Below are 27,948 nucleotides of genomic sequence, written 5' to 3'. Positions count from 1 at the left end.
CATTCTTCCCTCTCAGTGCAATCTGTTGATTGCGCAAGTGTGGAATCTTGACTTCCAGGCAGGGTCTGGCTGGCAAATTTTAGCCTGGAGGGAAAGCACAAAACACTGGCCCATAAGTAGCTGGAAAGCGACCCATGATTTAAGGACCACTCTGGCCCTTACCTATTATTACTCTCCCCACATCAGTGCAATAAAGGTAAATGCCACACGCGTCGCAGAATATTGGGGCTAGCGATCCCAGCCACAGACAGCCCTTGTGAGTGGCTGTGGCTGGGAAGGCCAGCCCCAATACTATAATTAAGACATTTGAGTCCCATTGGGCACCCCACCAAGATGGCTACGGCTCGCATCCAGATAGGATTTCTCAAGTCCCCAAGTACCCCTTTAAACCAAGTGATCTCCCACATACCTTATAGTATGTGATGAGAGCTATCCCAAAATATATATCTATTGGATTAAAGGGAACCAAGCTCTATGTTACCTTAAAAATACAATGCTGTGCACCTTGTGACTCTGATACGAGTACTATAATTATCTTTTAAATCCCCCCCTATGGTTCTTTTATCCTGTAACATCCATCGGCCCTTAAAGTCCAAAACTAAATCTCTACAGCTCCAGCTGTTATCAAAAGATTTTTTGTTCATATGTACTACAACTCCCAGTATATCCTCAGGACTGCAGACTGTCAGTAAATGCTGGGAGTTGTAGTGTTTGTATGATGTCCCTTTGGTGTTGTGTTGTGCTGTGATATGCCGAGGGGTTGTGTTGCTGGGTGGTGTAGTGCAACCTTAGGGCCCGTCTTCTGAAAACCTTCCTGTCACGGTGGGGTCCGAGGGCGCTGGGGCCCCTGTCCTCTTCAGCATACACACGGGGACATAATTTTTAATAAAAGTTTTCACACAATAGCGGTGAAAGTATATTAAGACTTTACTTGAAGGATAACTATAAACAATCCAATACAGGGGCATCTGATGACGGTAAACTGTTGGCTTGATCAGAGTCCTTAGCTTCAGGGGGATGGTTACCTTGGTTACTATAGCTTAGACTTGGTGGATAAATAGAGTTCCAAGTAGACAGACCTGTTCCAAGGACTTTGCGGTTTTCCAGCCTTTATGAGTGAATAGGTACTTGGAGTTACTGAAGAGACTTGATGCTGTCAACGCTCCCTATCATGTAGGAGGAAGACGCATGGACACACTGACTTAGAAGCCAGGAAGATGTGGAAGTATCACTTCACCAATCTGACAGCAGGCACTAATAAATACAGAGGATGTCTTGCTGAGACTTTGAAGACACGTATTAGTCGTTATGGCTGACTGGAAATAGGTTAGGGGGTTGAAGATGGAGTCTGACAGGATTACTGAGATGACGTAGGGAGGTTAGCTGTGACTCTGGCAATGCCAGACTACCAACTGTCAACTGACAAGACCGCACAGCCCTTCTGGGTAGAAGGTGGGTGGAGCTAGCTTTCCCCTGGCCAATCACTAGAGTGTGATAGGTTGCAGAGGAGGAGCATTGATCAAGCTCACCACTTGTATTATTAGCGATTAATACATAACAACATATTAAATAAATACATGACAGAAAACACTATCTCCATAAGAGAGTTAGGAAAAAGCAGCAAATACATAGGTCCCAATACATACTGTCTAAGGTTGCCAATAGCAACAATTCATCTCCAGATGCCTGACAATAAATACCTTTCTGGGCCATTACATTTGCAGCTGTTGTAGTTGGAGGATATTAGGTGTATTGAAGACTTGATGCTTTGTGGGAGATCAGTATACATAGATCTGTAGGGGCTCAGTGTGTGGAAGTGACCCCAGAACAACACTAAGAGGATATAGAACAAATAACAAATATATGTATATCATATTATCACCATACTGTTCATATCACCATCAAACTGTTACTAACCAAATCCATTACTGTATTATTCCCTCACCGTGACCACAACCATTACCACCACATAGTAACTAATACCACCATACCATAACTGAAATCCAGCATACCAAGACCAATAATACCAGCATATAAGAAACAAATATTACCACAACCCCTTCACCACTGTTCAATAATAGTATTATACCCTATACACTGACCCATTTAGTGGTAGAAACCAATGGTACACAGGCACTGCACACCATGTAAGTGATTACAGTGGTTACTAATGACTCACAGGTGACATCTTCTCTGATCGCAGTCACTTACTTTTTGCTTTCTTCACCATCTAGCCCAGCCATCATGGAGACTTTTTTCCCTACACAACACGTCTCCACCTAATCTGCCAGACAAACATTCTAGGGTTCTCGCTCATACAGTATAGACACCCTCTGTGCTCCCATATAGTAGTTGGGCCCCCTTTGCTGTGCCCCCATAGTAGTAATGTCACCTGTGCTGTGCCCCTCCATTTAGTAATAATCCCCCCTGTGCTGTGTACCCATAGTAATAATGCCCCTTGTACTGTGTCCCCATAGTAATAATGTCACCTGCTCTTCCCATATAGTAATAATGCCTCCTGCTGTTCCCCCCGTATAGTAATAATGCCTCTTGCTGTGACCTTTATATAGTAATTATGCCTCCTGCTGTGCTCCCCAAATAGTAGTAAGGCCTCATGCTGTGTCCCATTTAGTAATAATGTCTCCTGCTATGTCCCATATAGTAATAATGCCACCATATAGTAATAATGCTTCCTGTGCAGTGTCCCCATAGTAATAATGTCCCCCGTGCAGTGTCCCATATTGTAATAATGCTTCCTGCTGTGTCCCATATAGTAATACTGTCCCCTGCTTGTGTACCCCCATATAGTAATAATGCCTCCTGCTCTGCTCTCCATATAGTAATAATGCTCCCTGTGCAGTGTTTCCATATAGTAATATTGCCCCCTTAGCAGTGCCAGCATAGTAATAATGCCCCTTGTGCTGTGTCCATAAAGTAGTAATGTCTCCCTGCATGGCCCAAACACAAAAAAACAAACCATTATACTTGCCTATTCCAGGCATGGGTCTCTCTCTCCCTCTCTTCTGGCTGTCTTTTCCAGCCACGTCATCATTGTCTCTGAGACACCATCAACCCAGAGATACTGAGTGAGGCCAGGGTTGCAGGCGTCGTTGCAGAGCACAGTGAGGGAGAGGGGGCTAACTAACTGAGCCAGGTCGGAGGATGGGGGTTGTTGGGGGTTTTGGGGGGTTTAGAGCTTAGGCTGCTACCGACGCACGGCCCTAAACCCCTGGTAACCCGGGTCCTCTGATCTGGCTCAGCTAGCTAGCCCCCTCTACCTCACTGTGCTCTTTGCCGCCGCTTCCCGCCCCGGCCTCACTCAGCAGTGTCGGTCTTCCCCAAGACCCAGCTCTATAATATACTGGGGGAAGACCATCCCGGGGATCAAATGCCCCTTTGCCTCTTGGCCCAGCCCTCCCTTGCTTCCAGGTTACATGTGTTCCAACTTGCAGCTGTAATGGGTTGAACGTAATTCCTGCATGGTTAAGGTGCATGTGGCGGCGTTCTAAAAGTCAGCAGACACCATATTTGATTCCAATCTATATAAAAAAACCCTGGCTGATATACAGAAAATGCCCCCTGAAGAGGGTCGTGGAACGTGCATTGGGGTTAGCGTGCGTTTACATCATGAGTAAGGTGCAATAGGAGTGTGTGATGATTACTGTAATTGGTTTATAGCTATGGGAATAGTTTACATATATACATTGGTATGAACTTGGCGGGTAGAAGTGACACGGTTCACTAACTTAGGTGGTTATCCCCAGTAACCAGTAGATTTCCTGATATAGGTTTGTAATACAGGATTTTTTATCGTAACATTTTTTTAATATGAGTATATGGTATATGCATACGACATAATGTCCATATGCGCACCCATATCGCAGGCTGTATATTGCTGGAGTATTTCTTTTCTTGTGTTTATAATATATTTGTATTTTAAAGGGGTAGTGTGGCGGTAAAGAATTATTGACAGAATAACACACATTACAAAGTTATACAACTTTGTAATGTATGTTATGTCTGTGAATGGCCCCCTTCCCCGTGTCCCACCACACCCACCCGTGTACCCGGAAGTGTGGTGCGCTATATATACCTGTCACGTGCCGACTCGTCTCCGATCTTCAGTCTGCGATGTCGTCTTCTGAAGGCCGGGCCGAATCCCTCCGAGCGTCCTGAGTGTCGGCCGCCCTCTTCAGCGTCATCGGCTGCTCAGCCGCGATTGGCTGAGCATAACTGTGCTCAGCCGCGATCGGCTGAGCCAAACTGTGCTCAGCCAATCGCGGCTGAGCAGCCGATGACGCTGAAAAGGGCGGCCGGTACCCAGGACGCTCGGAGGGATTCAGCCCGGCCGTCCGAAGACAACGTCGCAGGCTGAAGATCGGAGACGAGTCGGCACGTGACAGGTATATATAGCGCACCACACTTCCGGGTACACAAGTGGGGGTGGTGGGACACGGGGAAGGGGGCCATTCACAGACATAACATACATTACAAAGTTGTATAACTTTGTAATGTGTGTTATTCTGTCAATAATTCTTTACCGCCGCACTACCCCTTTAAATAAAGCCAAATAAAACAATGTATTGATTGTATAAATGGCTATGATCCGGGTGTCTTTTTTAGTATCGGCATACGGGTATGCTGGTTTTGAAGGAGAAGTCCAGGCAGTGAGATACTTTTTATAAGTGCCATGGAGGATCAAAAAAATAACAAGCACTTACCTCCCCGGCTCCAGTGCTGGTGGCTGCATATCGCCACTCTGGTCTCCAGCCGCTTCCTGGTTTTAGAGGGGACTTGGGATGTGATGTTAGTCAGGCACTGGAGACTGGAGACCTGTTACAGTTGCTGACTGGCTGAGCGAGCCTGGAAGGTCTCGTCCCAAGTCCCCTCTGAGACCAGGAAACAGCCAGGGAGTGGGATACCTGAGCAGCAGTATGCAGCTAATGACACTGGAGCCGGGTGGGTGGGTAAGTGCGTGTTATTTTTTTTTTGTTTTGTTTTTCGTCCTCCTCCTCCCCAGCACTTTAGAGAAAATCAAACCAGCATAAGGCCTCATGCACTTATCCATATTTACGGTTCACAATTGCTGGCAGTTTGCAGACCCATTGGTATCTATGTATCCATGCAGACGTCCATTTTCTTACAGATCCACATTTGGTCCCTATTCGCGGCAAAATGGTGTACATCAAAGTCATGACCTGATTATGTCGATATTTGTGGATCTAACAAAAAGTTCATGAGATAATTTCCAGCCTTGCCTTTTTTTGTATATGGATTTATTAAAGATGTTTATCTATTTATTTTTTTGTGGAAAGCTTGCGGAACCCATGATTTTGTGCACCGCAAAAAAGGGATGTATGCATAAGGCCTAAGGGCCAGTTAACACTGAAGAAAATTGGCAGAATTCCGCAGTGGAGCTCTCCACCCCTGCATCCCGTCTACCTCAGTGTCAGTGTCCTCTCTCTGTGAGGGGTCGCGTACCTCCGCTTCCTCTGCTCTCTGCTCAAAGAATGTGAATTCTTTGTGCGGAGAGCGGTGGAGACGCGCAAGCCCTCTCAGAGAGACACAGTTTGACAATGAGGCAGAATGGATACTACAACCAAGAGCTCTGCTGCGGAATTCTGCCAATTTTGCTCAGTGTGAACCCTTAATCTGCAATAAACTGCAATATTTTAGAAGCTATTAGGTATTTGTTTATGCAGCATTTGCCTAATGAATGGTAGTATTATAACTGAAAATGTTCTGTTTCATAGATCTGAAAGATATCTCGAAACCCTTAACCCCTCAGAGCAATCGTAATCTGCTAATTCTAATAGTGCAGGGTAAAGGAGGCTGCATGCACCCTCATAGCTGTATTATGTTGTGTGCTGCAGTTTAAGGCTATGTTCACACTGTGCACGAATCCGTACGCAGGTCTAACGCTGCCGTACATGTGCGGCTGAAACTACGGGCGTGCAAAAAATCGACATGCGCCGGATGCGTACGCACCGCGAACATACACCCGTAGTACAGTTATGCTTCCCTAGCTTGTTTCGAAGCGATCTGAAACAGGTCATTTACTTGGAAATCTACGCCCAGCCCCGTAAAACACACAGAACCTTTTGGATCGAAAAATCAAGTTCAATTTGGCTGGAATAAGTACTTCGTACGGGACCGCATGTAAATCCACGGCCGTGAGTTTCAACATTTCCGTCCTCAAACAATGGTCTTGTTCATTTGTCACGGCACCGTATACGATCCGGCCGTAAGCTCATACGTAGTGTGCATTGTGCGGGCGTATATCGTATACTTTCAAGCGAACCCATCAACCTCAAAACTACGTGCGTATATTCGCGGTTCACACTACGGACGGAATCATACGCAGTGTGAACATAGCCTTAAAGAGTAACTTTAAAGGGACTCTGTCAGCTGTAATTCATGTTCCAAACTGCTGGCACTGTTAGATATCTGTTAGAGTGAAGAAGAGACACTGTACCTTTCATGTATCCAGCTCAGTGATGTATTGTCTCCTGGCTATAGTTTTGCCAAGATTTGCAAAAAATAGCTGCTTTTTTTTTTAACCACAATTTTGAACAAATCAGGGCATCATGACATTATCTTTTCTGTACTATGAACACCACACTAGTGCTGCCATAGTTAAAGTGGGGGCCCAGGCATGGTGTAAAGCCCGGGGCCTATGGTAAAGTTAATCCACCCCTGAGGGAAGTCACTACTTTTATCCCCTTTTTTTGTGCTAATCTTGCTGATGTAACTCCTGGCTGAGTTACCGGAAGGTGGCGGGCTGCAATCCCACTGCAATTTCAAGCTCTGAATAGCGTTGTGCCTAATTCAGTATGACCACATCAGGTGAGCGTGCACACTGTGTACTTGTGTTTGTGGCTCCTTTAGAGTTAGTTTTCCTGCACATGCAGCGCTTATTGCTTTTTTCTTTCATATATCCGTAACACTTTTACACTTGTTAGACTGTATAATACTAGTACTATACTGTATGGCAGATGATTTACAGCTCCCTTGCCCAGGGCCCTATTAACAGATGCTGCTGCCCTAGGCACTAAACTTGAGGACACCCCACCACAGAAATGGTAAATTGGTAGGTAATAGCTCCAGGCGTCACATTTAACACCATCACAACAGACCTGAACTATACCACTATAATGTGACTGCATAATACCACCACATCAGACATGAACTATACCACTATACTGTGAGTGGATGACACCATCATGACACCATCATGACTTCCTCCCTCCCCCCCCCCCCCCCCCCCCCCCCAGATTTACTGGCAAGTCTGAAAGGGAGGTGGGAGAATAAAAAATAAAACAAAAAAAAGTTGTTTCCTTCCCCCTGGTGTTGCCCCCTGGAAGGTGCTGCCCTAGGCACCGGACCACGGGTGCCTAGTGGTAAATTCAGCCCTGCCCTTGCCAATGCTCTGCCTGGTTTGTTCCCATGTGCATAATAATATATCCTACATTTAGCCAGAATAGCTTTGGCTTTCTGTAAGAGCTGTATTCTCACTTTTGCAGCGGGAAGTCACAAGACTGATGATGTTTAACCCCTTAAGGTCAAAGCCAATTTTCATTTTGCGCTTTAGTTTTTTCCATTTTATGTTTAAAAGTCCATAGCGCTTGCATTTTTTCACCTAGAGACTTATTTGAGCGCTTATTTTTTGCGAAACAAATTGTACTTTGCAATGACAGGCATAATATTTTCATAAAATATGTTGCGAAACCGGGAAAAAATCATTTGCGCTGTCAAATTGAAAAATAAAACAAATTTCTTTTGATTTCGGGGAGTTTTGCATTTACGCCGTTCGCCCTATGGTAAAACTGACTTATTATGCATGTTCCTCAATTTGTTACGATTACAATGATATATAACATGTATAACTTTTCTTTTATCTGATGGCTTGTAAAAAATTCAAACCATTGTTAACAAATATACGTTCCTTAAAATCGCTCCATTCCCATGCTTATAACGCTTTTATCCTTTGGTCTATGGGGCTGTGTCAGGTGTCATTTTTTGCGCCATGTTTACTTTTTATAGGTACCTTGATTGCACATATACGACTTTTTGATCACTTTTTATTCAATTTTTTCTGGATTTGATGCGACCAAAAATGCACAATTTTGCACTTTGGAATTTTTGGGCGCTGACGCCATTTTCCGTGCGAGATCAGTAATGTGATTAATTAATAGTTCAGGCGATTACATGCGCGGCGATACCAAATATGTTTATTTATTTGTTTATTTAATAATTTATATTTATAAAATGGGAAAAGGGGGGTGATTTGGACTTTTATTAGGGGAGGGGATTTTTTATTAATAAAAACACTTTTTTACTTTTTTTTTTACATAAACTAGAAGCCCCCCTGGGGGACTTGTATATACAATGCACTGATCTCTCATAGAGATCAATGCTGTGTATATACACAGCAAAGATCCATCAGGTCGGTCATAGATTGCTATGGCCTGCTGCAGGCCATAGCAATCTATTGCCGAGCCGGGATCAGCGTCATTCCGACGCTGAGGCCCGGGCCGGCCAGAAGAACGATTTGTGCCACTAGACACCAGGGATGTTGTGCATGAAGCACTTCAATGCAGATATCAGGTTTGACAGCTGCATTGAAGTGCTTAATTAGCCGGCGCAGCAACGGGACCCGCGCCGGCTAATAGAGGCACTGCCCGGCTGCAGATTGCAGCTGGGATCAATGCCGTTGAGAGCGGGGACCCGGCGGGACCCCGCTCTGAACACCCCCCGCGGCACCATGACGTACCAGGTACGTCACGGGTCTCTAAGGGGTTAAACACCAGTTCCAGATCCCTAAATTGGAATGGCAACTTTTTTTCAAATGGTTCCCATGTTTCATTAACACTCCCCTAACTACGAATTTGTGTGCTTTCCTTATTGTCAAAGGGTGGTAAACATCTAGCGGGACCTTGGTCTGAAAATAGTTTTCCGGTGTGGACTGAGCATCTATGTGGACTACCTAGTCCCGCAAAAGAGAGAAGTTGAGTCTCCCCTGCAACTGTGCAGAATGGAGAAATGGTAGTTCTAAAAACAGTACAATTAGGGCATGATCTGAAAATATACTGTCGCTACTGGTCTCTTGATGAACGACAAGGTTTTTAAGATGTTAGCATTGTGTGCTGGAGAGCAGAAAATAAAATCCGTATAGAAGGGGTGATAAATATGGGTGGAACAAGACAATTACAAGACAAGGACAAAAATACATAATGGCGGGTGGTAAGCAAGTTAGGGTCAAACTAGGAGATGCAGATACTAGTACAAAGTCGCAAGGCAATAAGAAAGTCAATGAGGCAAACCTGAGTAAAAAAAAAACAGAGGACTAAAGTACACACCAAGTCAGAAGGCAAACACGTAGTCAGTAGAGATGAGCGAACCGGGTTCGGGTTCGAGACGATTTGAACCCGAATGTTCGGCATTTGATTAGCGGTGGCTGCTGAACTTGGATAAAGCTCTAAGGTTGTCTGGAAAACATGGATACAGCCTATATCCATGTTTTCCACATAGCCTTAGGGCTTTATCCAAGTTCAGCAGCCACCGCTAATCAAATGCCAAAAGTTCAAGTTCGGATCGACTCGAGCAAGCTTGAGGTTTGCTCATCTCTAGTAATCAGGGACACAAGCCAAAGTCAGGAAACCAATATTTCAGGATTAGAGATGAGCGAACCGGGTTCGGGTTCGAGTCGATCGGAAACCCGAACTTTCGGCACTTCATTAGCTGGGGATGCTGAACTTAGATAAAGCTCTAAGGTTGTCTGGAAAACATGGATACAGCCAATGACTATATCCATGTTTTCCACATAGCCTAGGGCTTTATCCAAGTTCAGCAGCCACCGCTAATCAAATGCCGAAAGTTCGGGTTCGGATCGACTCAAGCATGCTCGAGGTTCGCTCATCTCTAGTCAGGATTAGTGATGAGCGAGCATGCTCGTCTGAGCTTGGTACTCGATCGAGTATTACGGTACTCAATGGTACTCGTTACTCGGACGAGCATCTCGCGATACTCGAGAAAATCTCATCATCCGTTTCCTGTATGTTTGGGTGCTATTTCTGAGCCAGTAAACATGCAGGAGACTCTTTTGTAAATCCTGCAATCACATGGGACCCATACATGTTCATAACAGCGATTGGTTGGCCAGATCAGAAGACCCTGCCATATAAAACACGCAGCCGGCGGTGCTCGCTTTAGACGCATGCTGTGAGAGATCAGGGACAGAGCTGCTGCTTCTCAGGGAGAGTGTCAGTGTAGGATTTAGCATTCCAGTAGGCAGGGAATACTAGCAAAACAAACAGCCCTTTTCAGGGCTTCAAATTTTTTTTTAATAGTATTACTACAGACTGCTGGCTGGGACTTGTAGTGCTGCTACCACGATTTCAGCAGCACACTGTGGTGATCGGCTGCTGGCAGAAAGGGAACATTGCGTGTTGCATACAGACCCCTAAGAAGTGCTCAGTGTACTCTTTTTTTATTTGGGGGCTGGTAGTCCTGCTGTACTACACTGTATTGCTGGGATTTGTAGTACACCTTTATAAAACTTCACTGCTCATTGTAAGGCGGTATCACAGCATGTATCTAGGTCCAGACAGTACCAGATTGTAGCGTACAGCCCCCCCTAAACTAGTGGGAGCACAAGTATTTTTCCTGATTTCTGTATTTCATATGCAAGTCCTATCTAAGTTCCATACTGTGCAGTGTCCATAAAATGGTGAACCCCGAGGGTAAGGGTCGAGGACGAGGGCATGGGCGTGGGGTTCCAAGTGATGCTGTTGCTGGGGGCCGTGGTTCAGGGCAGAATGACACAGCAGCACCTGTTGAGTAGGTAGCAGTGGCACACCGCAGACGTCCACTTCCTAGCATCTTTGCCCAACTTACGGGGTCTCATGGTAGACCGATATTGAAATCGCAGCAGTGTGAAAAGGTGATCACGTGGATAGAGGATAATATGTCCAGTAACTTATTCACCACCCACTCTTCCACGCAGTCCAGCCACGCTACCCAAGGGAGTCGAATCCTTGCTCCATTAGCTCAGCCTCCTTCCCCACAACCTGGCCCCTGCAGGGAAAGAAGGGATTCAGATCCACCACCATGCTCCCAGGAACTCTTTTCTGGACCCTTCCCTGAGTCAGAGCAACCGGAGCAGTCGATCTGTCCCGATGCCCAAACTATGCAGCTCACACAGTCAGTGGGTGATGAGAGTGGGGACTTGCAAGCGGGGTTGGAAGCAGGGCCGGACTGGGGCTGAAAAGCAGCCCTGGCACACAAACCCCACCAGCCCACATATATATTCCCCACACACCTATTGCACTATGTTGAGCAGATTTTTTTTTAGCTTTACTACTGTCACATTATTTTCTTACATACGTAAAGTATTACTCCCTGCAGACTATAGAAGAGTGTACAGCAGTGATATCCCATAGCAGGTGTACACAGATGCTGAGAGTATACAGCAGTGGTCAGACAGTCACAGGTAGAATACAGAGCCATTACAGAGGATCTTTCCCCACTCCTGTCATTGTGCTGTTCCCCTATCCGACGCCTAAATAAATTATCTCAGACTGCTGACTAAATGGAGTCCACAGACGCTGAAATAAATTCATAACCTGGACCCCAAAAAAATGTATGACACAGGCCTAAAATGCATACCCCAACATGTAACTTCACACCCCAGGCCACATTAACTTATACTGCAAACACCAAAGGAAACACAGATCCAAGACTGCCTCTCCCCACACAGCTCAATCCCCTCAACCTCCAATCTCTCGAGTGCACCTCCTCCGTACTCCTCCATTCTCTATAGTGTGCACCCCCTCTGTACTCCTCCATTCTCTATAGTGTGCACCACCTCCGTACTCCTCCATTCTCTATAGTGTGTACCTCCTCCGTACTCCTCCATTCTCTATAGTGTGCACCACCTCCGTACTCCTCCATTCTCTATAGTGTGCACCACCTCCGTACTCCTCCATTCTCTATAGTGTGCACCACCTCCGTACTCCTCCATTCTCTATAGTGTGCACCACCTCCGTACTCCTCCATTCTCTATAGTGTGTACCTCCTCCGTACTCCTCCATTCTCTATAGTGTGCACCTCCTCCAGGTAACACAGAGGGGACACAACCAGAGTGACACTGCCAGGAGCCACACTGTGTGACAATGTGAGTGCGATGTGCTGCATCACCGGCTCTCACACACACCTGTCCTAGCTGATCTGCCTCTTTCTTGCACAGTAAACGCTTAGGGGAAGATTTATGAAAGGGTGTAAATATACACCTGGTGTAAACTGCCCACAGCAACCAATCACAGCTCAGCTTCCAGCTCTGGTAAAATATAAGAGGAGCTGGTTATTGGTTGCTGTGGGCAGTTTACACCACGTGTATATTTACATCCTTCTTCTATGCCCCATATTTTTCACTTCAAGTCCGATCTGTGCCCCATATATTTGATTTAAAGCCCTCTATGCTCCAATTACTAGTGTCCCCCCCACAGTGCCCCCACCACAGAAAAAAAAAAACAAACAACAACTCTCCTGTGACCGTTCCTGCAGCTCCTCTCCCGGCCGCGCGGGTCTTTTCTCTATAAGGCATCAGTGTGACTTCTGGTGCTGCATGGTTTTTGCTGATGGCTTTGTAGTCCTAGTCCTACACACTACTTACCCCACCTGACCCCTCCCCCCTACACACACACTAGAATCCCCTGCTGTGCTCCGATATAATAATAAGGCCACCTGTGTAGTGCCCCAATAGTAATAATCCCCCCTGTGCTGTCCCCATAGTAATAATCCCCCCCCCGTGCTCTGTCCCATAGTAGTTATCCCCCCTGTGCTGTCCCCATAGTACTCCCCCTGTTCTGCACCCCCATAGTAATCCCCCCGTGCTGCACCCCCATAGTAATCCCCCCGTGCTGCACCCCCACAGTAATCCCCCTGTGCTCTGCTCCATAATACAGCCCCCATTCCCCCCCCCCCACCCCGCATTGCCAAATACAAACAAAGACATTATACTCACCTTATTCTGAAATACAGCGGGTCCTTCTCTCTTCTGATCTCCTCGCAGGCCGTATCCTCCCAATAAACTTGCGGTCCCGTGGGCTGTGGGTGGGCGGCACTATCGTCAGTCTGAGCATGATGTTTCGGAAGGGGCGGCCGCTGACAGGGGCACACTAATTAAGATCCCCCCCCCACACTTACGAACTACCCTACCTGCCCCCCCCCACACACACACACTCACACACTACCCCACCTGACAAATCCCCCACACTCACTACCCCACCTGACACTCCACACACACTCACACACTACCCCACATGACCCACCACACTCACACACTACCCCACCTGACAAATCCCCCCCACACACTCACACTATCCCACCTGACAAATCCCCCCCCACACACTCACACTATCCCACCTGACAAATCCCCCCCCCACACACTCACACTATCCCACCTGACAAATCCCCCCCCCACACACTCACACTACCCCACCTGACAAATCCCCCCCCACACACTCACACTATCCCACCTGACAAATCCCCCCACACACTCACACTATCCCACCTGACAAATCCCCCCCACACACTCACACTATCCCACCTGACAAATCCCCCCCACACACTCACACTATCCCACCTGACAAATCCCCCCACACTCACTACCCCACCTGACACTCCACACACACTCACACACTACCCCACATGACCCACCACACGCTCACACTACCCCACCTGACAAATCCCCCCACACACTCACACTATCCCACCTGACAAATCCCCCACACACACTCACACTATCCCACCTGACAAATCCCCCACACACACACTCACACTATCCCACCTGACAAATCCCCCCCACACACTCACACTATCCCACCTGACAAATCCCCCCCACACACTCACACTATCCCACCTGACAAATCCCCCCACACACTCACACTACCCCACCTGACAAATCCCCCCCACACACTCACACTATCCCACCTGACAAATCCCCCCACACTCACTACCCCACCTGACACTCCACACACACTCACACACTACCCCACATGACCCACCACACGCTCACACTACCCCACCTGACAAATCCCCCCCACACACTCACACTATCCCACCTGACAAATCCCCCACACACACACTCACACTATCCCACCTGACAAATCCACCCCCCCCCCCCACACACTATGCCACCTGCCAAATCCCCCCCCACACACTCACACTCTCCCACCTGACAAATCCCCCCCTCCCCTCTCCACTCCTCCACCTGACAATCCCGCCCCTGCCACCGCCTCCCCCCGCCTGTCCGAATCGGCGCTTCTGCCACCTCACCCCTCCGTGGCCTGCTCCTTCCACCGCAGCCCGGTTTTTTCCGTGCGGCCCGCTCCTCCCACCGCAGCCCGCTTTTTTCCGTGAGGCCCGCTCCTTCCACCGCAGCCCGTCCCGTCCTGGCCAACTCCTTCCACCGCAGCCCGCCCCTGCTCCTGGCGTGCTCAACCAATCAATGTGGAACAGGAGCGTGGGGCCGCTGCGACTGGCTGTTGTGCATGTACAACGCGTGCGCCACAGCCAGTCGCAGCGGCCCCACGCTCCTGCTCCAAGTTGATTGGATGAGCACGCCAGGAGCAGGGGCGGGCTGCGGTGGAAGGAGCGGGCCAGGACGGGACGGGCTGCGGTGGAAGGAGCGGGCCGGGAGGAGAGGAGCTGGCTGCGCGGTGGGAGGAGCGGGCCGCATCGGTGATTTTTTTTTTTTTTTTATTGTGCAACCCGGGCGGCCCACGGACTGGTAATCCGGCCAGCCCAGCGGGCATTTGCCCGGCTTGCCAGATTACCAGTCCGGGCCTGGTTGGAAGAGGTGTCTGATGATGACAATGAGACAGTGAGGATGTTGTCATGGATGTAACTCAAAATGAGGAGGAGAGTGAGGAAATGGAGGAAGAGCTGGTGGATAAGGACGAGGTGACTGACCAGAGCTGGGTGGATAAGGCTAGTGAAAACCGTGCTTCTGAGTTGGAGGCAAGTACACCCGCATTACCGGTTGGAAGAGGAAGAGGGGTGGGCAGAGTGAGAAGCAGGGGTAGAGCGAGTAGATCAGCAACTGTTTCTTGGAGTCAAACTCCCGTGGCCAGGGCTGGATGTTCCCAAGTCTGGAGGTTTTTTAAAGAAAGTGCGGATGACCGACAGACTGTAGTGTGCAACGTGTGCCACGCCAGGATCAGCAGGGGAGCCACCACTACCAGCCTAACCACTACCAGCATGCGCAGGCATATGAGTGCTAAACACCCCACTCAGTGGAACCAAGCCGTTCAGTGACTGCAAGTCGCACCCCTGCTCCTTCCCCTGTGTCACGTGCTGGCTCTTTCAGTCCCCCCACCCAGGCCCCAGGCACGAGGACCTCGCGCCCTACACGCACCCCTTCACCTCCACTATGCTCCACACCCTCCAGCAAGGTGTCCAAGCACATCGTTCAACTGTCCCTGCAGCAACTGTCCCTTGCCTCCATGTTGGCTACAGCTGGGCCTTAACTGGTATCCATGTTTACTACTGCTGGGCCTTAACTGGCATCCATGTTGACTACTGGTGTGCCTGCCCTTGCCTCCTTGTTGCTGGGCCTTAATTGGCATCCAAGTTCACTAATGGTGTGCCTGCACTTGCCTCCATGTTGCTGGGCCTTAACTGGCACCCATGTTGACTACTGCTGGGCCTTTACTGGCATCCATGTTTACTAATGTTGTGCCTGCCCTTGCCTCCTTGTTGCTGGGCCTTAACTGGCACCCATGTTGATTATTACTGGGTCTTTACTGGCATCTCTATTGCTGGGCCTTAACTGGAAACCATGTTGACTACTGGTGTACCTGCCCTTGCCTCCATGTTGGCTACTGCTGGGCCTTTACTGACATCCATGTTGACTACTGGTGTGCCTGCCCTTGCTTCCTTGTTGCTGGGCCTTAACTGGCATCCATGTTGACTACTGGTGTGCCTGCCCTTGCCTCCTTGTTGCTGGGCCTTAACTGGCATCCATGTTGACTACTGGTGTGCCTGCCCTTGCCTCCATGTTGGCTACTGCTGGGCCTTAACTGGCATCCATGTTGATTACTGGTGTGCCTGCCCTTGCCTCCATGTTGGCTACTGCTGGGCCTTAACTGGCATCCATGTTGACTACTGGTGTGCCTGCCCTTGCCTCCTTGTTGGCTACTGCTGGGCCTTAACTGGCATCCTGTGTGTAATTAGCAGTGAGCTTGGTTGCATGTGACAAGGGGCTGAACCTGGTGGTGGCTCTACAACTCGGCAGCCTCACACATGTACCATGCCTGGCCCACATCTTCAACCTAGTGTTGCGGTTCCTTAAAACTTACCCCAATGTGGCTGACTTGCTTACCAAGGTGCACTGCATCTGTGCGCATTTCCGCAAGTCAACCAGTTAAACTAACCCCAACTGCTATAGTCAAATTCAAAGTCAAATTCAGACTCAAAACAATGGAGGGGGGGGGGGGAGTCACATGATGCAGGGAATGTTACCCAAACTGCTAGAGTCAAATTCATAGTCAAATTCAATTTACCTTCCTTGTTTGTCTTGTCCATTTCGAACCATATTATCTGTGGATGTCATCTTAGGGGTGTCCTCTGCCATCCTTTCACCAGTACCCTCTACCTATTTTCGATGTTGTAGCCGTTTTGAAGGCAGGATTGACCAGGCCTTTCACCAGTAGCTTCTATCCTTCCTTTGATGTTGTAGTAGCCTTTTTGAAGGCAGGATTGACCGGGTCTTTGAACAGTAGCTTCTATCCTTCCTTGGATGTTGTTTTAGCCTTTTTGAAGGCAGGATTGGCCAGGCCTTTCACCGGTACCGTCTACCTTCCTTGGATGTTGTAGCCTTTTCGAGGGCAGGATTGACCAGGCCCTGGTGCAGAAGCTGAAAATGTACTTCCCATCTGACACCACTAGTGCCAGAGGACGTAGTTCTGTGGGCCAAAGAGCGGGGGAGAGGAGCGGTGGAGCAGGCAGCTTGTCAAGGGGCAGGAGAACACTCTCCAAGGCCTTTGACAGTTTCATGGCACCCCAGCAAGACTATGTCAACCGTCCCCAGCCTAGACAGAGTAGGGGGGAAGCCTTCAGGAAGATGGTGAGGGAGTACCTTGCTTACCATACCAACGTCCTTACTGATCACTCTGCTTCCTACAACTACTGGGTTTCAAAGCAGGATACGTGGCCCGAACTGGCGCTTTACGCCTTGGAGGTGCTGGCCTGCCCTGCCGCTAGCGTCTTGTCAGACCGGGTCTTCAGTGCAGCTGATGCCATCATCACTGATAAGCGCACCCGCCTGTCAACTGACAGCACAGACAGGCTGACGTTTATAAAAATGAACAAAGCCTGGATTTCACCTGAATTCAACTGTCCACCTGGGGAAAGCAGCTCAACATGAAGATTCTTGGTATCTCCTCTCCTCCTCCTCCTCCTCGTCCTCCTCTTTCTTCAATTCTCAGCCAACTGCCAAGTCTTATTCCGCCATGCAGGGTCTAGCCTAATTATTGGGAGGCTCAATTGCTTCCTCACTCACTTCTAATGGTTCTCTGTGTCCTCACTGGCATGCTCTGGCATCACACTACGTCTGCGGAGGAGCCGAACTGGTTGCCGGGGGCCCGCCGATCACGCCCTAGCCAACCAGCCAGCTGTTTTTTGTTTTTTTTTGTCTAGCCCCCCCCCCGGTCGAGAGGCATCAGGTGTACCCTTGATGGTGACTAACAGCTGGCCTAGCCATTTAGCTGTCAGCACCCGGCTTCATGTCTGCTAAATATCCCAGCCCCTGGACTCACTCCAATTTTTTGGGTAGGCTCACTTGCTTCCTCACTCACTTTTAATGGTTCTCTGTGTGCTCAATGCCATGCAGTGTCTGGCCTAATTTTTGGGAGGCTCACTAGCTTCCTCACTCACTTTTAATGGTTCTCTGTGTCCTCACCGCCATGCTGTGTTAGGCTGAATTTCTGGCTGGTTCATGATATGCTACCTCTGTTTTAATGGTTCCCTGTGTTCTCACTGCCATGCTGTGTCAGGCTGAATTTTTGGGTGGTCCATATGCCTGTTTTAACCAGGCTGTTGCACAGAATTAGGCATAATGGTGCCATTAGGCAGCCTCAGAGGCATGCATACATGCTGCCCCTGCTGTTTCCTGTCCATTTCCATTGTGTTTTCATTAATTTCTGAGGTTGACTTCAATGGGGTTCGATACTCGAAACGAGCACTCGAGTATCGGGAAATACTCGAGTAACGAGCACCCAAGCATTTTAGTACTGGCTCATCACTAGTCAGGATATTTTATAGCATAAAGAATAGTAAGTGGCACTCACTGTATTCTCAATTGCAATTCTTCTTTATTGGTGTGCTTAAGAGGAATAAAACATAGCAAGGAAGGGACAGCAATGCATCATGTATATACAGAGTGTAGACGTGAAAGGGGTAATGATTATTTAGAACGCATGGCCCCAACCGCAACTGTAGCAATCCTTAAATGTAACGGAGGTTCCAGCCTCAACTGTAGCAATCCTCTCATGTAGCGGAGGTTCCAGCAGTGGCTATAGCAATCCTCTCATGTAGCGGAGGTTCCAGCAGTGGCTGTAGCAATTCTCTCATGTAGTGGAGGTTCCATCAGCGTCTGTAGCAATCATCTCATAAATCAGAGGTTCCAGCATTGGATGTAGCAATCCTCTCATGTAGTGAAGGTTCCATCAGCTGCTGTAGCAATGCTTTCATGAAGTGGAGGTTCCAGCAGTGGCTGTAGCAATCCCCCCAGTAGCGGAGGTTCCAGCAGTGGCTGAAGCAATCCTCTCATGTAGTGGAGGTTCCGTCAGTGGCTGTAGCAATCCTCTCATGAAGCGGAGGTTCCAGCAATGGCTGTAGCAATTCTCTCATTTAGCGGAGGTTCCAGCAGTGGCTGTAGCAATCCTTTCATGTAGCTGAGGTTCCAGCAGCTGCTGTAGCAATCCTCTCATGTACTATGTACATGTAGAAAAATCTGAAAAGAGTCTCATCAGAGAATCTTTATGTGTAATGTGACCAAAATCTTTAGCAACTCTCAGGATGATCTCTTTATCTGGGTAATAATGCAGCCTACATAATTTATCTCTTGGAATACCCGTTTCCGATGCTTGTGTCCTAGCTACTTGGTGCATCCAGTCCACTGTAAATGTTGCTTCCACTGGTTGGTTTGAGACCAAATTAAAGATGGTGGTAACTCAATGCAGCAGATCATCTTGCAACTCCTTGGTAAGGCCTCTATAGACGAGTAATATTTATTCTCCCCCAATTCTCCTGGTTGTCAAAAAGCAATGTTACAGATTGCATGTTGTGTCTAGACTGTTCAGATTCAGTCTCTAACATAGTTACACAGGTACATGTGGGTTCTTGAAGACAGTGTAGTTATGTCTTCCCTAATTGCATCCAAAGTCTGTTGTTGGGCTGCCTCTATCCTATGGATCACTAAGTCTAGATCATGCTTTGAAGAAAGAATCTGGATGAGACTTTGAAGGATCTGCACGTCATTTTGTACAACTGCTGTGGCAGAGTCTTGCTGCAGTGCAGCATGGAAGTTTTTTCCTGTGAAGATGCTGTTGGCGCCATATTGCCACTAGAGATGAGCGAACTGGTTCGGCCGGTATGAGATCCGGTTCGGATTTTCCCAAAAATCCAGGTCCGATCGGATTCGGATTTTTGGAAATCCGCTCCATTTTTTTTTTTTGCTTTCTAAAATGGCAGCTGCCATTCTTGAAAGCAGGAACTGTCCCTGGGCATATATATACACACATATATATATACATATGTGTGTGTGTGTGTGTATACACACAATTTCTATACATGGACTCTTCTGATTGATAGTGTGTATATCACATCCGTCTTATCCTGAGAGACAAAAATACCTGATCCAGGTTGACTACTGTTGTGCCTGCCTGGCCTCCATGTTGGCTACTGCTGATCCTGCCTGGCCTCCATGTTGGCTACTGCTGATCCTGCCTGGCCTCCATGTTGGCTACTGCTGATCCTGCCTGGCCTCCATGTTGGCTACTGTTGCTCTTGCCTGTCCTCCATGATGGCTACTGCTGCTCCTGCCTGGCCTCCATGTTGGTTACTGCTGCTCCTGCCTGTCCTCTATGTTGGCTACTACTGTTCCTGCCTGCCCTCCATGTTGACTACTGTTGCTCCTGCCTTGCCTCCATGTTGGCTACTGCTGCTCCTGCCTGGCCTCCATGTTGGCTACTGTTGCTCCTGCCTGGCCTCCATGTTGGCTACTGCTGCGCCTGCCTGGCCTCCATGTTGACTACTGCTGCTCCTTCACTGCATTTGTGACCTTTTTCCTGCATAGACCCTGTAATGGTGAATTTCCTGCATAGACCCTTTAATGGTGAATATTGAAGTCTAAAAAAAAAAAATGACTTTGAGATATTGAAAAGATAATGATGTTACTGACATGTAGAGCCCTAAATTCAACCAAATACACTACCCCCTATCATATAGATGCTTTAAAGTATGAAATCCGAAGAAATCCGAAATTCGGTAAAACCGAACTTTCCGAAAAAATCCGAAAGTCTGGTCGGACCGAACTTTTGAAGAGTTCGCTCATCTCTAATTGCCACAAGGAGTTGCATGCACAGCAGAGGCTGAGGCCCTGAAGAAACAGGCAATGGTAGGTTGATGTGGTTGGACATCCCAAATTGACAGTAGCAGTCTCTGTATTTTGGCTGTTAGTCAGCCGCCTGCACGGGGCTCCAAGGAAGCACATCTTCACAGCTTCACAGCTAAGCCACACTGTCTACTTATGTTTAGGTCTATTAGTAGGGATGTGGTGGAGAGATGTGGAGTGATAAGACTATGAATTGCTCTCATTAGTGGAGAGACATGTGAGGTGACTAGAGATGTCTCTCTTGGAAGAGAGAGTGATGGTGACCAGACAACCGTACTCTAACATATGTAATAATGACACAGCTTAAAATGTTTAACCCTGGCTCTGATAACACCCTTCTTTTAACCCTTTAAGGACAGAGCAAATTTCGATTTTTGCGTTTTCGTTTTTTCCTCCTTGTGCATAAAAGGCCATAGCACTTGCATTTTTCCACCTAGAGACCCACATGAGCCCTTATTTTTTTGCGTCACTAATTGTACTTTGCAATGACAGGCTGAATTTTTGCATAAAGTACACTGCGAAACCAGAAAAAAATTCAAAGTGTGGTGAAATTGAAAAAAAAAACGCATTTTGTTTATTTGGGGGAAATGTGTTTTACGCCATTCGCCCTGGGGTAAAACTGACTTGTTATATATGTTCCTCAAGTCGTTACGATTAAAACGATATGTAACATGTATAACTTGTATTGTATCTGATGGCCTGTAAAAAATTTAAACCATTGTCAACAAATATACGACACTTAAAACCGCTCCATTCCCAGGCTTATAGCGCTTTTATCCTTTGGTCTATGGGGCTGTGTCAGGTGTCATTTTTTGCGCCATGACGTGTTCTTTCTATCGGTTCCTTGATTACGCATATACGACTTTTTGATCGCTTTTTATTACAATTTTTCTGGATTTGATGCGACCAAAAATGCGCAATTTTGCACTTTGGGATTTTTTTGCGCTGACCCCATTTACCGTGCGAGATCAGGAATGTGATTAATTAATAGTTCGGGCGATTACGCACGCGGCGATAGCAAACATGTTTATTTATTTATTTATTTATTTACTTTTATTTATAACCTGGGAAAAGGGGGGTGATTCAGACTTTTATTAGGGGAGGGGGCTTTTTACTAATAATGACATTTTTTTTTTAACTTTTACACTTATACTAGAAGCCCCCCTGGGGGACTTCTAGTATAAGTGCTTTGTTCTCTCATTGAGATCTCTGCAGCATAGATATGCTGCAGAGATCCATGAGATAGGCACTCGTTTACTTCCGGCTGCTGCAGCCGGAAGTAAACGAGTGCCGAGCCGGGGACGGCGCCATCTTGGAGCGGTCCCCAGCCGGCTTCATTTACGGAGATCGCTCCTCCGGGATAACATCCCGGAGGAGCGATCTCCCCACTAGACACCAGGGATGACGCTGCGTCCGGTAATCGGATGCAGCTGTCATGTTTGACAGATGCATCTGATTACTGTATTAGCGGGCACGGCGATCGGACCGTGCCCGCTAATACCTACGGTACCGGGCTACACGCGGCACCCGGGACCGGTGCGGTTCAGAGCGGGGCCGCCGCGTGGCCCCGCTCTGAACTCCCTTACAGGCATCAGGGCGTAAATTTACGCCCGATGTCGTTAAGGGGTTAAACAGTGTAACAAGTGAATCAGCAGTAGATACACAGATTATACAATACACAAACATACCATGTTAGGGTGCGTTCACACCTACAGGATCTGCAGCAGATCTGCAGCAGATTTGATGCTGTGTTCAGTTATTTAAATTAAATCTGCTGCAGAAAATCAGCTGCAGATCCTGTAGGTGTGAACGCACCATTAAAATGTAAATTGGGTACCAGGACACTGCATAGATATAAAAATAGCCCTCAACTGCAAACAAAGATACAGTCTGTTTTATATTTCTGCACTTTAACTTTTGGGGTTTGCAGCTCAGCACCTTGTATAGAGTACACAAGTTCCCTTTAAAGCAAAACTGTACCCAACCCCACCTCTAAACTGCTGGTGACAGACAGACCCCGGCAGTGTCGGACTGGAGTGCATTGGGCCCACCAGGGGAAATCATTCTTGGGGCCCACCCTTCAGCCACCATACTTATCTATGGTAACATTAAAGGGGTGTAAAGCATTACATGTGTGTTAGTTAGTGAATAAATGCTTTACACCGCACTACCCCTTTAACAAGGGTCCAGTTACACGGCGTGATATGGGGCAGTGTAGGGCTGCAAACAATTGCTAATCAGCAGTGCAGGAATATATAGAGATGTGCAGCCGACAGCAATGATTTTTACAGATGCACAAAAGATCATTTGCTTGTCAGCTGATCTCTGGCACTTTTACATGGGGCTTCCTGGGAGCGCATATTACCAATAATTGGCCCGTATAATCGGGCTATAGGACAATTTTCTTTGCATGATAATGCTGTATACTTAGATACATAGGTCATACAGCCACCAATAACACCAGTATATAAAGAGCAAATATCCCCAGACATATTACCGCCATACTATTACTGACCAAATACAGTATACCAAGACTGATATTACCAATAATACCAGTATATAGGAGGGAAATAGAATCACCATACATATTACCGCCATACTGTTACTGACCAGATCCTGTGTACTATGACCAATAATACCAGTACACAAGGGGGGAAATATTACCGCCACACCACAACCATCACCACCATATTGTTACTGACTAAATCCAGTTTACTAAATCCAATAAAACACAGTACCAGATAAGTAACAAATAATACCACCACACCATACTGACTAACACCACCGCTGCTACTGAATAACACCACCACATACTGACTAACACCATCGCTGATACTGACTACCACCACCACATACTGACTAACACCACCAGTGATACTGAATAATATTCACTGTGCACAGATCACTATCACCTCATTCTGTCATATAGAGGTGGACGTAGCTCTACACAGGCTTTATACACCATATACATTACAGTGCAGTTATATCAAGTGACTCACAGGGGACGTCTTCTCCGATTGTAGCTCTTCCCTTTTCATTTTCTTCTCCATCTGGCCTGGGCCGTTATAAGAACTTCTCCGAGCCACAAATCCACAGAATCTGCCAGAAAGACATATTAGGCTCCTCACTCTGGCACCATCCTCATCTCTTTACAATATATATATATATATCCCTTATAGTATATGCCTGCTCTGTGAAGACACCTTATAGATTGCACCCCTCTGCCTCCCTTATAGATGTCTCTTGGTGTTGTCCATCCCTCATATAGCCCCCAGTGCTGTCCATCCCATATATAGCCCCCAATGCTGTCCATCCCCCATATAGCCCCCTTATGTTGTCCACCCCCCTCCCCATAGAGCCCCCTTATGTGGTCCAGCCCAGCTCCCCTCCCTCCCCATATAGCCCCCTTATATTGTCCTGCTCCCCCTCCTCATATAGCCCCCCTTATGTTATTCAGCTCCCCCCTCCCCATATAGCCCCCTTATGTTGTTCAGCTCCCCCCTCCTCATATAGCCCCCTTATGTTGTTCAGCCCAGCTCCCCCCTCCCCATATAGCCCCCTTATGTTGTTCAGCCCATCTCCCCCTCCCCATATAGCCCCCTTATGTTGTTCAGCCCAGCTCCCCCCTCCCCATATAGCCCCCTTATGTTGTCCAGCCTCCCCCTTCCTCATATGGCCCCCTTATGTTGTCCAGCCCCCCCCCCCTCCTCATATAGCCCCTTATGTTGTCCAGCCTCCCCCCTCCTCATATAGCCCCCTTATGTTGTCCAGCCTCCCCCTCCTCATATAGCCCCCCTTATGTTGTCCAGCCTCCCCCCTCCTCATATAGCCCCCTTATGTTGTCCAGCCTCCCCCTTCCTCATAAAGCCCCCTATGTTGTCAGCCTCTCCCCCTCCTCCCCATATAGCCCCCTTATGTTGTCCAGCTCCCCCTCCTCATATAGCCCCCTTATGTTATTCAGCTCCCCCCTCCCCATATAGCCCCCTTATGTTGTTCAGCTCCCCCCTCCTCATATAGCTCCCTTATGTTGTTCAGCCTCCCCCCTCCTCATATAGCCCCCTTACGTTGTTCAGCCTCCCCCCTCCTCATATAGCCACCCTATGTTGTCCAGCCCAGGTCCCCTCCTCCCCATATAGCCCCCTTATGTTGTTCAGCCTCCCCCCTCCTCATATAGCCCCCTTATGTTGTTCAGCCTCCCCCTCCTCATATAGCCCCCTTATGTTGTTCAGCCTCCCCCCTCCTCATATAGCCCCCTTATGTGGTCCAGCCTCCCCCCCTCCTCATATAGCCCCCTTATGTTGTACAGCCTCCCCCCTCCTCATATAGCCCCCTTATGTTGTCCAGCCTCCCCCCTCCTCATATAGACCCCTTATGTTGTCCAGACTCACCCCTTCCTCATAAAGCCCCCTATGTTGTCAGCCTCTCCCCCTCCCCATATAGCCCCCTTATGTTGTCCAGCCTCCCCCCCTCATATGGCCCCCTTATGTTGTCCAGCCTCCCCCCTCCTCATATAGCCCCCTTATGTTGTCCAGCCTCCCCCTCCTCATATAGCCCCCTTATGTTGTCCAGCCTCCCCCTCCTCATATAGCCCCCTTATGTTGTCCAGCCTCCCCCCTCCTCATATAGCCCCCTTATGTTGTCCAGCCTCCCCCACCTCCTCATATAGCCCCCTTATGTTGTCCAGCCTCCCCCCTTCCTCATAAAGCCCCCTATGTTGTCCAGCCTCTCCCCCTCCCCATATAGCCCCCTTATGTTGTCCAGCTCCCCCCCTCCTCATATAGCCCCCTTATGTTATTCAGCTCTTCCCCTCCCCATATAGCCCCCTTATGTTGTTCAGCTCCCCCCTCCTTATATAGACCCCTTATGTTGTTCAGCCTCCCCCCCCTCCTCATATAGCCCCCTTATGTTGTCCAGCCTCCCCCTTCCTCATATAGCCCCCTTATGTTGTCCAGCCTCCCCCCTCCTCATATAGCCCCCTTATGTTGTCCAGCCTCCCCCCTCCTCATATAGCCCCCTTATGTTATTCAGCTCCCCCCTCCCCATATAGCCCCCTTATGTTGTTCAGCTCCCCCCTCCTCATATAGCCCCCTTATGTTGTTCAGCCCAGCTCCCCCCTCCCCATATAGCCCCCTTATGTTGTCAGCCTCCCCCCTCCCCATATAGCCCCCTTATGTGGCCCAGCTCCCCCCTCTGATTAAAAAAAACCAAAACACATAACTCACCTTACCACACGCTTCCCCGTCGCTGGTCTCTTCTTCTTTTCTCTTCACCGCCCGACAAGCAGCTCTGCTGTGGAGTCCTGGTCAGCGCGCATGACTGAGTGTGTGACGCGGCGGCTGGAACTTCTGGTTCAGGGCGCGCATACCGGAAGTCCCAGCCGCCGCGGCGCACACTGAGGTCAGTGATGCGCGCTGACTGGGACATAACAGAGCTGCTCCTCGGGCGGGATGGGGCAGGGGGACACTCTTGTGATTGCGGTCACAAGAGTGATTGACAGGGCGGGAAGCCTATGGCTTAATACTACATTTAACTGGAAGCGATTGTTGCGATCGCTTCCAGTTAAAAAAGAACCCGGCGACGGAGTGGGCCCCCGAGGAGCACAGGGCCCCGAGTGGGCCCCCCAGGAGCACAGGGCCCCGGCTGGGCTTGAGTGGAGACCACATTTCTGCAGTCTCCAGCCCTGTGTCCCCTGACTGGGGGGGCGGGGCCCACCGGGGAAATCCCCGGCTCCCCGGTGGCCCAGTCCGAGCCTGGACCCCGGGACTAGATAGGTGTTTTTTTTTGTTTGTTTGTTTGTTTTTGGGGGGGTCAAGGTGGTACAATTTTGCTTTAAAGTTACATGAATGCTTTAAAGGGGTTATCAGGGCTTTTACCATTGATGACCTATCCTTAAAAACCTTCATGAGATGTGCACTTGCTTATTGTGTTATTGAATTATCAGGTTTGACATGTGCCATTGATTTTTTTTTACTAATTTTGCTTCAAAAACTTTATACTAATGAGAACATATATTTCTCTTTTCACAATAAAAGTAAGGTACAGTGTCAGAGTGGGCCCCTGGGGCCCATCAGGGAAACTGATCCTGGGGGCCGACCAATGAAGAACCAATGAGAAATAGATTGCTTGCACTTAACTCCCTAGTAAATAAGGTTTTAGACAAAGAACTACTGTAAGAATGATATAAACGTAAGAAGCCCTTTTAAGAAGACACTTTTTTAATAAATGGTGATAATATAAAAGGTGAACTGATGGCTGTGTATAGTCTTCTAGTGGCTGCAATATTTTCTTTACAACCATCAGCCCTAAAGGTCCATCAATAAATCTTTCTACAATGCCTGCGGTTATCAAAAGATTTATCTATCCATTTGTATTTTAAATCCCAGCTACAACTCTCATCATGCACTAAAAGTCTGCAGCTGCTGTAGTTGGAGGGTCATAGGTGCATTGTTTACTAGGTACTTTAAGGAAGGCTGAAATACACTCTGCAATAGCTAACTGTTTGGATGTGGTCCCAGTACAGAATTAACATGGTATACTAAAAATAAATAAATAAATAAATAAATTGAAGCCTGTGGGCCCCAGTGCAAAATCTCAAGCATTCAAGCGCTTTGTCAGCTGCTGTATGTCCTGTAGGAAGTGTAGTTTTTTTCCCCAGATGGACACAGTGCACTCTGCTGCCACCACTGTCACTGACAGGAACTGTCCAGAACAGTAGCAAATCCCGATAGAAAACCTCTCCTGCTTTGGAGAGTTCCTGTCATGGACAGGGGTGGCAGAATTACTGTATCAGACTGGATACAAAGTATTGTGCAAAGTACAAGCAGATCAAGCCAGTAGTGGGCAGAAACTACTATACAAGACAGGGATGGGTACCCTGCAGTTGCCTCGCAGCTCCAATGCATGATAGGAAATGTCATTTTCATGGCAGATGTCATGATGTAAAACTGAGATCATTTATAAGAGTTTGGGGCTAAGAACAGCATAAACAAGTGGAAAAGCTGTCAAATATTGTGGGATCGTTGAGGGCACCCAAATGCTTTTTGTTTATTTTTTTGTGGGATTGCTGGACTCTCCCTTTAAGAAGTAGGTATGAAAGATGTCGGCACCTGAATCATAGAAAGGACTGGTTATGTGCAGGTAGTCAGTCTCTAGCTATGCATTCCTCCTGAAGGATTTACTAATAATTCTAAGACAAGTTATAATTAGGGTTTTTACAGATATACTTTTCTTAATGTATCAGCATACATTTCCAATTATAAAGAATCCTCAAG

This window comes from Dendropsophus ebraccatus, chromosome 14, assembly GCF_027789765.1.
Source record: "Dendropsophus ebraccatus isolate aDenEbr1 chromosome 14, aDenEbr1.pat, whole genome shotgun sequence".
NCBI classification, from domain to species: Eukaryota; Metazoa; Chordata; class Amphibia; order Anura; family Hylidae; genus Dendropsophus; species Dendropsophus ebraccatus.
Note: the sequence above shows the minus strand (reverse complement) of the source record.